Consider the following 11858-nt stretch of genomic DNA (forward strand, 5'->3'; position numbering starts at 1 on the left):
CTGAAATATATTTCTAATCAAGATTTATTACAAGAAATGGCTATTTTAATCCCAACAGCTTTGTATAAATGTTTCAGTGCAAAAAGAACTGTCAAAAAGTATTCTAATATTCACAGCTTGGTAAAGCCCGGGGTCAATGTTTGCAAAGACATAAGTGTTGTCGCCTTGTATATGAGCTTCACCTGTGACTAATAATGGATCAATTAGGTCTCAGGTGTGTATAAAAAACAACCCCATACACTAGACTTCACATGAACTGCAACTAGACCTCTGCAAACATGCCTAAGATTCACCCTGAGACTAAAGTTTTGATTATCAAGGGCTGAAGACCAGATCCTGCTGATGTGGCAGACACTTCAATGTGTCTCAGCGTCAAGTACAGAGGTTAAAAAACATTTGAAGACATGTGAAGACATTGAAGAAGATGTTTTTGAAGCCCAGGTCAGGAACCCCGCAAGACAACTGCTCGAGAGGACTGTTTGTTGGCTCGAAAATCCAAGGCCAGCCCATTTTCTACTGCAGCAGAGCTCCACCAGACCTGGTCCCTGAAGTCCTGTGTCAACCAGAACGGTTGTTCGGATCTGTTCTCGAAATGGCCTCCATGGTCGAATCAGTGCCAGAAGCCAGCACTAAACAAAAGATAATTGAAAAAACCGTGTGGCATTTGCCAAGGCCCACAGCCTGCAAAAGGATGGATGGAGAAGTGGAAGAAAGTGGATTTTTCAGATTAATCTTCTGTTGAATTACACCACAGTTGCAGCAAATATTGCAGGAGACCTACTGGAGCCCGCGTGGATCCAAGATTCACCCAGAAAACAGTGAAGTTTGATGGCGGAAAAATCATGGTCTGGGGTTACATCCAGTATGGGGTGTGCGAGAGATCTGCAAGGTGGAAGGCAACATCAATAGTCTCAAATACCAAGAAATCTTAGCTACCTCTTATATTCCCAACCATAAAAGAGGCCAAATTCTCCAGCAGGATGGTGCTCCATTGCATACTTCCATCTCCACTTCAAAGTTCCTCAAGGAGAAGAAGATCAAGATGCTCCAGGATTGGCCGGCCCAGTCACCAGACATGAACATCATGGAGCATATGTGAGGTAGGATGAAAGAGGAAGCATGGAAGACCAAACCAAAGAATATTGATGAACTCTGGGAGGCAGCAGGACTGCTTTCCTAGCTATTCCTGATGACTTCATCAACACATTGTATGAATCCTTGCCAAACCGCATGGATGCAGTCCTTCAAGCTCATGGAAGTCATACAAGATATTAAATTTGAATCTCACAGCACCGCTATTTAATTTGCTGGCATATTTTAGTATTTGTAGTAAATTTGTTCAATTTATGTATAGGCGACAAAACTTTTGTCCTGCCAAAATTTGACCTTTCTGTCTTGTTTAAATAATAAATCTTTTTTTAGTGAAACTAATTTATTTCATTGCATTGAACATCATTTGGGAGGGTTTTAGCTTTTCATATGAGCTATTTCTTACACCAATTGATTAATTAAAAGTCAGGTAATAGCAGGTGTTTCTCAAAATAGTAAGCGACAAGACTTTTGTCAGGGACTGTATTTCTTATGTTTTAGTGTCTAGGAGCAACAGTTTATGAAATTGTTCAGTATTAGAGCAGACCGCTACAGTCGGCAACAACAGAACAAGCTGCAATCAAACATTAATGCAATTGCGCACTTTCAATTTACGTCAACTAAAAGTGCTCGTTTTGCCACTGACATGCTCAGGTTATAATTCTAAGTGTCTGACAACATTATGGGAAGGATCCCTATATAGTTGACCTTTTGTTAAAAAATAAGATCCTTTAGGTTTAAATTAAACAGCCTGAATCTTTTATTTTATTTTTTATACTGTATCTGATTCACCAGTTGAAGAAAGCGCATCACTGCTTAGCAAGCTTGATTGTTTTTGGATTAAAGGATAGCTAACATGGTTCAAGTCTGTCTTAAAACAATATTCAGGGTTCATACAAAGATTTAAACGATTTTCCTTGCTGTAATCTTGGGCAATTAAAAGACCCTTCTAACACGATTTCAATACGCATGATGGGACACAAAATCCACAGTTCTTGTTTGTGCAAAAATACACAAGTTGACACAGTCTAGGCCAAATCAAATGGGTATCATCCAAAATTGCAGTCTTTTGTGTTTTGTCTGTGACACTGAAATTGGCCAGTGGCACTGTGAAACACAAGGGAATTCTGTACTAAAAAGACTGCAACTTTGGATGATACCCACTTGATTGGCTAACTCAGACTGCCAAACTCTCATATCAGTTTCAGCTGAAGTTTGAAATGCCCTTTTTGCACGGAATGGGACTGTGGTGTTGCCCGATCACTTGTGTCAATGCATAGCCCTAATAGCACTATATCAGAATAGTCATAATCCACAGTTAAACATCCCCCCCCCCCGTTGCCTTGTCTGCACGAGTGATAAAGTGACTCATTATATCTGCTCAATAACAAAAAACTTTTGGCTTAAGCCTATATTTTTATATTTATTACAGCCCCGTCTGGGCCATATATAAAATGCTGTCAATCATTACATATTTCTTTTAGTCAATCCCAATAACTAACCTTTTAATAACCTGAAATTAAACATCAGGAAAATACAAACTGTCAATAAGTACGTCTTCAGAAATTAGTTCATTGGTTTTAGAGGGAGATTGGCCAGAGAGAAAGCGCTGTTTTTGGCAAAACACAATAGAATTTTTGGAGGTCAGTTGCCAAGCAGCGCAGAAGGTTTTGATTTATGATGAACGTCTTCCTGTGGCAGCTGTTGCAATTAGTGATCTTGGTGAGGGCTTTGGCAGTCTAGCAGTGCTATATTGTCTTTTTCTAAATCAGTAATGTAATTCCAGTTTTTGTTGCACTGGAATCCTGGTGATACATTTCATCTCACTTGTTTCATACGTGACTTTGCTCTCGGCTCTCCTCACTCTCAGCCCTCTTTTCTTCTCTCAGCGATGATGTCATTTGTCGTGTATGCACATCCTTCCATTTTTTTTTCTGCGGTCTCAGTCTGTCTCTTTCTTCATTACCTTTGACTTTCCTAAACGTGATGTTGAGCTTTCGGCTTTTGAGACATGCCATATTCTGACAAGTACCGGTGACTGAGTGCATAGGGTAGTTATATTTGGACAAAGGACGTACAGACAGCCTGCTGTTTAATTCCTGAATTTAGGTCAGGAGGAGGAAAGCTGTAGAGATAAAACAAATTCATAAATGGATCACTGTCAGCTGTGTCTTATTGTTGAAAAGCACAACGCCTGCTGTGGTGTATCAAGCTTTGATTCCAGTCTGATACCCACAGATGTCAGATGGTGAACTTTGTTTTAATGACTGACCAGAGGTAACATTGAAAATATTCTTCACTCACTGAGCCATCATGGTGTTCTTGATTTTTTCACTCAGTATAAGATTGATGTCTCTCCTTCTCATAATCCGTCTGACATTTTTAAATTGGCAAATCTGTGCTATTGAGTAGAAAAAAGCTATGTATTTCTTGTAACCTAAAAAAGAAATTGCCCTTTTAATTACAAGCAATGTTTTTCCTCAGACATCTTTTGATATTTTTATTCAATAGATCGAATTCTATGAAATGAAAAGTTCTTGGAGCCCAAAGTGACTTTAGATTGTGCCTTTAGGTGTGTTTAGTCATCACACCAAAACCCAACATTTTAAAGATCGAACTAAGCTGCACGATTAGTCCAAATCGGTAAGTGGATCGACAGAAAAAATCAGCAACAATTTCGAATGAATTACCGTTTAGTTCTCTTCAATAACAAATGCAAAAAATGCACTAATTCAGAGTTTGAACTGATATTCTATGATAAAAAAGTTTGGCCATTTTTTTGCTTGATTAAACAACAATAATTAGCCTATCAATCGTCCAATGCATTGCTTGATTGATTTCTTTCATAGATTGACTTATTGTTTCAGTTCAGTCCATACAAGGTGAGATTTATTACTTGTGTATTTATAAAAAAGTATTGTTTTGGTTTAAAAACCCTTTTCATTTGCAAGAAAAAAGCAGTACTTGAGACTTTTTTTTTTTTTTTTTTTTAAAGGTCCAGAGTAGCTAATAATTCAACAGTAAGCTTTGTAAGTGCTTTTAACTCCCAACAGTTTTTTTTTTAGTAATGGTGTTCTACTACCCAAACCTGTTTGCAAAGAACATGAAAGGAGTGGTTAAGTTTGGCTTTGTGTCTCTGGCAGGTGTTTGGGGCAGTCAGGTGGTGGTGCCTCAGAGGGTGAATGCTGTGCTGGGGAAGAATGTGACATTAGAGTGCAGAGTGGAGGTGGGCACAAACCTTACTCTTACTCAGAGTTCCTGGGGCGCCGTCTGCCTCTCAGGCTCTGTCACAGTGGCTGTCTACAACCACGAGTATGCATCTATCCCTCCAGAGTTTATTCATCGCTTGCATTTTCGCTCACCTTCCTCGCACGATGCCACCATTGTCCTGGGAAACGTAGGCTTTGCTGACGTGGGATCTAACCTGTAAAGTTGCACATTTCCGCTAGGAAACACTCAAGCCTCCACTACGTCAGTGTACTCGGTAAGTATGTATATTTACACGCATGTATGTTCTTCTATGTAACAAGACTTGTAGGTAATGTAGGTACAGCAGAAAATATTAGGCAGTTAATCGATTACGTGATTGAATATGGAGTATTTATCAAATCTATATAAACTATGGATAATTGCAGGTGTAAGTCTGCTTTGACAGTAGCTTAATATTTGAGAAGAGTACTTAAAAAATGAATGTGCCAATCTTTTTTTTTTCCCTTTTTCTTTGCTCCCTGTCTCACAGTTGAGCCGAAAGTCACGTGTCTGCAGGTTAACTGCCCTAATCGACGGTGGCAATGATACTTGGTGGCCACCTGTATTGCTAGAGCGGGCCCGGCCCCCCGCTGAGGTGTCCGGGAGTCCAACCTTTTTGGCCAGTCAGAAGTGCAGCTATTTGACGAAGCCAACGGCACAACCAGCAACAAAGTGAGCACCTCTGGCAGCCCCACGTCACGTCCAGGGCCACACACTCACATGTGTGGTCCGCCACCCGGCTCTGCAGAGTGACTTCAGGATCCCCTACCAGCTCAATGTGCAGTGTGGGTGCCTTGAGTGGCTATTTGGGTAACATATGAACAGCTGAAAGAGGGCCTTTAAAGTAAATTGTTGATTTCTATGATTCGTGCTGCGGTAAGACATATTAGGGTATTTTAGGCAGAATAACTGCAGGCCTAACCTGAGTAGATTAAACGAGTCTACATAATAACAAAATGAGTGAAGGCTCCCATCGTCGGTTGAAGGGGGACAAGTATTGATTCCTTTACTTTCCTTGAACAGTTAAAGCTACATTGTGTGACGTTTGTAGTTGTTCGTTATCAAATCTGTGTTTCCCATTAACAAATTGTCCTTTTTTTTGAGTGTTGACCACCACCATCAATTTTAAGTATTCCTTGGCTTGAAATTTTAAATTTGCACTTATTTGAAATACATAGCCGGTAAGGGTCATGCAGGCTATACTGTATGGCTTTCGCGTTTTCAACTCACAGTTGCTGCTAAGGGTATCGTCATTCCTGGCCTGGCAGTTTGAAGAAGGAAACACGGAGAACCACATGTATTCAAAATCCAAATTTCAGGAACAGGAGTCTTGTTCTTTGCCGAGAAAAAGAAAACTGTTTTGAAAAAAGCAAGAGCCTGGCGTCATCAAAATAAGAGTGAACATTGGAGTTCTTTGGACGCACACGCCAAATCCCAACTAGTGATTATCCTCGGGCCGCTGCGGTCTTTGTCTTTCTCCTTTCCATTGGGTGGCGCGCGTACCGCTCGTGGTGTGAAGGCGCGGTCGCGCCACATGGCTGATAGACGGCCTTTGTACACTACGCTTTTTGATGCGTGACGGCTACTGTAGCTGTATATGTACTTAGAACTGCGTGGCAAGAGAGTTGATTGCGATATATGTTCTCATGCTAACTGGGAGAAAATCTTACACAACGTAGCTTTAAACACTATTGAGGAAAGTCAGGCGGACAATCTTAAAATAAAGTATTGTTTCAAAAGTATTTAGTTGATGATGCCTGACCTTGCCAGTGTTGACGTTTGATTTATTTAAAGCACTTCACAACAATTCACTTTTGAAAACCGCTGAATTGACAGGCTCGAATGAAGGAGACCCATGCAGGTTCCTTGCAGGTATTAATCATGGTTTAGAGAGGCTGTCCTTGGTGTTTTCTTTAAATTATCTGGATCTCTTCTTTCTTTTATTTTTAGCACATGTCCGTGTCTGCCCTGAACTGGCAAAAGTGAAAATGTCTGTCAGTAAGCCCCCATAGATGTTTGAGCACATGTCTGTACATTGGGGGGCACTCATAGGTGTCTGCATAGCAGCTGCAAATGGACTGGTGAAAGGGGTAAAATTACCCCCTTGAATTTTGTTAGGACAGTGCATTTAGCTGATAGCGGCTACAAAGACTTTATTCAAGTAGACACTGCAGGAAGACACCAAAGAATAGCAAACATTATGTGGCTGAAAATACATGAAAACTGGACCCCCAGCTGGGAAATGGTGTTGAAGATTTTGTTTAAAATTGCAAAACCATCATTATAGGCGAGTCATGACTCTCTGTTCGCATACTTTGTTTTCATAGATTTCAAACACCTTAACGCATATTTGAAGACACAGGCTCGTGTCTCGAGGCCATGGCTGACCTCAGACTCCATATAATGCTGCACACAAACCATGTAAACGGTCATCTTGCATATGTTTGCTGATGTAAAGCAGAGTTTCTGACAACTATCAATACAACACAGCAGAAGTATTTTAATATATGAAAATTGACCTGGAGTATACCATGTGCCTTGTTATGATTAAACACAGAAGGACAGCATGTGCAGTTGAACACTGTTTTCTAGGTTGTTTAAGAGTCTGGCCAGTTTTTAGTGATATCTAAATTATTTGAGGTTTCTCTCTCTCTCTGTAGTTGCTCCTGATATCTCCGTTGTGGGCTATGATGGAGACTGGTATGTGGGTCGGGAAAATGTTCAAATGACGTGCAAAGCCACGCAAACACGGCTAATCACTTCAGATGGATCAGGTGGGTGTTATGTGTGGATGACCTTTTTCTTTTTGCTAGGAGTTAACCCAACCGGTCAAAAACCTTTCCAAATATTAGATTAGTATTAAGATTAATTGTTTAGATCTTTAGCGAAGGATCTACCCAAACGCTGAGGGTAGCTTGTCTGCTCGGTAAATTAAAATGCCGTTTTAGACTTCTGTAGGTTGAATCGAAGTTTGGTAGCTGAGGGTAATGTTAGCTTAACTTTTCAAATATTTTTAAATATCTTTACTCACCAAAACTTTCAAATCATCATGTCTCTATTTTACACATAAAATGTCAAATGTCCATGGTTAATAAAAGCATAGTTGTTGTAAGTGTGTCTTTGTGTCTAAATGTTTGTGTTTCTTGTGCATCATAGATTGGACAGTGAAATGCCAGAAGGGGTGGAAATAGAACAGCACTTTGCTCTTCCTGCGTCCCCATCCGCGGAATGACTCTGGAGTTTACAGGTGTGAGGTTGCCAATGACATCAACCTCCGCAGTCGGATGTGCGCATTCTATACAAGGTGAGTTGTTTCACACCGAACAACAGCTGACTCCTATTGCCCTCAGAAAGCCCTGTGCGTATATGCAAGTCACAGAGGGTATCACTGCCTGTGACATTGTCCTTCAAGCTGAAATGTGACACTGTCTACTCTCACCCAGTCTGACATACTGACGTCCAAGCATTTACCCATGGTTAAGTGCGTTGGCACTGATAAATTTGACCTTTTACATTAAGCTTAATTGCATGGTGATTAGCCTTGATTAACATTAGGTCTCCAGAGTTTCAAAAGGGGAGTTCCTGGGCCAAAAGCTGCAAATATTTAAGATCTCTTTAGAGTGCAGTGCACTGCTCTGCTCGTCCTTGGCTTGGCATTTAAGTGTCTCTCTGTTGTGTATGAAAGCATGTCCTCTGGTTTCACAAAATCTTTTTTTGGTGGAAGCTCTCTTCCTGAAAGAAGTTCTAATTATGATGTGATTTTCTTTTACATCTCTTCGCTTCCTTTCTGTGTTTCTTTTATTTCTGCAGTGTCATGCAGTAAGAGGAAAAGCCTGCAGCCTTACTGTGAGATGATGTCCCAGATTCATAAACATTAACTAGTTCTTTTCAACTCCTATTTATATTTATCATCCATATTTAATTTTCCTTGAGAAGACCTGTACGGGTGTGCAAAGCTTACACATGTTGGTTGTACTCTTTGTGTATGTGTTGCTGTCGGTGTGCTCACATGTGTCAGTTCACTGCCTCTGCATGGAGTGTACGATTCATACACTTTGAGCCTACAAACGTTGGGGTTCATTTCATCTCTCCGATGTGAATCTTTTCCTCACATCTGGCCTGGCACAGAGTTTAAAGTGGCAGAGCAATTTTGCAGCCCCATTTAAAGCTTTTAGACTCCGATTCTTTCCATACTTTAGCTCCGTTGATTAGGCTTTTGGCTTTTCTGTTTGTGGCCTCTCCCTATTCCAGTTCAGGTTGGGTACTATGATGGTATGGAGAAAATTTGCAATGCATCATTATACTTGCATAAAAGGTTTTAAATGTTTTAAGGCACTGGTCATATATAATATATCTATATATATATATATATATATATATTATATATATATATATATATCTATATATATAATATATATAAATATATATATATATATATAATTATATATTAGTACACGGCCACATACGTCAGTGTTATCTGCTAAAGTCCATGTGCATACTGTGACCCCATGATCCTGGCCACAAGGTTGAGAAACACTGTTTAAGGAATTGACAGTGCAGAATCAGGGAGTTTAAGGAGTTAAAAAAAAAGAAAGAAAACTCCAAACAAAACTCCTGAAACAAAGCAATAATTGAATTACTCACCTGTTAAAAGCTGTGCTCATGTAGTCTTACAGGTGGGGGTGTTTAAAACATCCCTGGCTGTTGCTACAATACACTTGAACTAAATAACATACTGGTGAGGGGAGTCACCTACCGAACCAAGGAGCCTAATTGTAAATATGGCATGCACCAAGGAATACTCTCCTAAATACTGTAATACCAATTTGACAAGCGACTAGCTGCGACCAGCTGTTTGAAGCCGCTGTAGGTCAAAAAAACAGTAGCCTCATCAACAATACTGTAAGTGTTATAATAGCGAAAAGCCAACAGCAAACACACAGACTGAAGGAGGACTGTAGAATTTCAATCAAAGCATTTTTTGTTGTCCAACCCTGTTAGGTTTTGTTGTAGTTACCCATAAATTCATTCATTCAAGTTCCTTTGTTTCTGTTATTTGTATACAATACTCCATTAAGTAGTCTTCAATTTCTTCAGTAGCTTTAGTTTGCCCTTCACAGCCTCAACATTCCAGAGAATTGTCTTTCAAGTATATTCATGCAGTACGAACATATACTGAAAATGGTGCTAAATTCCTGAAACTGTATCAAATAAGATTTTGTTAGCAAGAAACAAATGAATTCAGAACGGTCTGTAAAATATTTGTATTACATGGTAATTGTTAAATCATTGAACTGATGACCACATAGCTGCTTGCCAAAGAACATATATTTTACATATAACATTTTGTAATGATTTAAATGGAAGTGATTACTTTTTTGAGCCTAATCTGTAATTACTCAACTGTGATTAGTGGGATTTGTCTTGAGAGAATATTGGATATGCTCATGTGTAGTGGCAAATAATAAAAAAAAATTTAAAAAAACCTTGCCAGGGATGTACTGCAGTATTTTGTCATTGTGTCTTATTTTAATGAAAGCACTTTTAGGACCTACTAATGACATACTTTGTCAGTGTCCATCATCTAATATGTCAATATATATCAGCTCATTATACCAAGTAGATGTGTATGTTTTACTCACAATCATTATTCAAAAATAACTGTAACCTCAAGCTTTGAGGAAATGGCAATGTAAACCTAAGGCTGCTGCCAGTGTGTGCTCCATAGGTTTAGCATCTGTGGTAGTTTAGTGATGTTTAGTCAACCTATCGCTACTTAGTAAAATGCTGATGTAGTTGGCAATGAATTCTCTGCTTCTCTGTTCATCTCTCCCCTCCACCCTCTACTCCCCTCTCACGCTCCTTCCCTCCATAGATCCTCACCATGCCTTCCACCATTATGCTCCTGTCCTACTGGCTCTGCCTCCTCCACCTTAGTCGATGATAAGGGAATGTTCTTCTCAGCTCCCCCCACTCTTGAAGCCCTACCTGAGAGTAATCTTGGTTCCATAGGGGGGGCTGTTGCGGGGCCTTGTTCCTGCTACTGCTGCTGTCTCTGGTTGCGTTGTTACCTACGGAAACAGCAACCTTCCACGGCAACACTACACCAAGACGTACCTGGGCCCCAATGACCTCCAGAAAGCCCCCACGCAGCATGAGCTCCCCCTACCAAAGCTGGCAGCAGCTCCCCATCAAGACCAGACCGAGAAAGTGGGGCGACCGCCAGCTCAAACTTGAGCGTGACCGTCGTCACCGTAGCAACTACAACGGAGAGGAGTATCCCCTAAGGCTACACTAGGGCAATGAGGGAGAGCAGTCACCACAACCATCAGCAGAATCACCATAGTGAACACGCACAGTATTCTAGTCCAAAGCAGGCCGATGTGCTAGATACCCTCATTCACCTAAACCACAGGGAAACGGCTCCCCTACCTCTCAGATGACTGCTACGATAGTGGGCCCGAGGGTGACTATGTCTCTCACACAAGACGGGTCTGTCATCTCACGTAGGGAGTGGTACGTTGACAAGCTACCTCTCCTGGAACAAAGATACGACAGAATCAGAAGTTTCATTTATCAATTAGGAACAAGCATAATTTGTCTTTTGTACGCACATGCACCTCTACTAATTCCAATTCTGTAGTTCCCTGGTTTTGTTCAAGCGTCCTGGTTGACACTTGAGACATGATGTTCTGTTTGATGTGACAGACTGTGGACTGCACAGCCCTTTAAGTCAACATCTACATGCCTACGGAAGTCGACATGTCACTAGTTGTGTGTAGAGACTAAAGATCATGGTGTAGTATGTGCTGTCTCTGCCTTACTACATAGATTGCAAGCAATTTAGCATCACTATGTCTTTCAGTTGATTTGAAGCACTGGAGGCTCACAGATCACATGTGGTTGTCGTAGAAAGAAAGCTTTTTTATTTCTACAAGTCAGCCTTCTCGGCTATGACACTAGCTGACATTGTATTTTTATGTGTTACGGCCTACACTGATTTGTTCAAAGACTTCTGACTCTCAATACGATTGCTAATATTAAGAATGGTACAAAACCTATGACGGAAAGAAATTTCAGAAGGTTAGGTCCTTTTTCCAATATCAGTAGGACACAGTGAAGGCTGTAGGCTAATTGAAAAATGAATTATCCCACTTATAAGTCAGAATCACTTAAAGACTGATCTCTCTACACTGATTCATAGTCATAAATGCGTTGCACTGCCTTTTGCAAAACTTTATAATAGACAACCACATTATTTGTTTCTACTAAAAACGTGGAGCTGTTATGTAACTTAAAGATGGGAGGCTTGAGGGCTTGACCACCGACGTCCTAATGTCCTTTAACACTGATGGCTTAGAGTGGGGAACCTTAAGAGCATTTTGTGTTAGACACCTTCAATGTGTCTCAGCGTCAAGTACAGAGGATTAAAAAACATTTGAAGACATGTGAAGACATTGAAGAAGATGTTTTTGACAAGCCCAGGTCAGGCAGACCCCGCAAGACAACTGCTCGAGAGG

The 11858-nt window shown here is 40.5% G+C and overlaps 1 protein-coding gene across 2 annotated transcripts in view; it reads left to right on the forward strand.

The window, feature by feature from the left end:
* nectin3b (nectin cell adhesion molecule 3b) overlaps nucleotides 1-11858 on the forward strand; it is a 45294-nt gene that overhangs the window by 6805 nt on the left and 26631 nt on the right. The gene's annotated exons all lie outside the window — the stretch shown is intronic.

Source organism: Etheostoma spectabile, chromosome 13 (genome assembly GCF_008692095.1).
Source record: "Etheostoma spectabile isolate EspeVRDwgs_2016 chromosome 13, UIUC_Espe_1.0, whole genome shotgun sequence".
In the NCBI taxonomy this organism is placed as follows: Eukaryota; Metazoa; Chordata; class Actinopteri; order Perciformes; family Percidae; genus Etheostoma; species Etheostoma spectabile.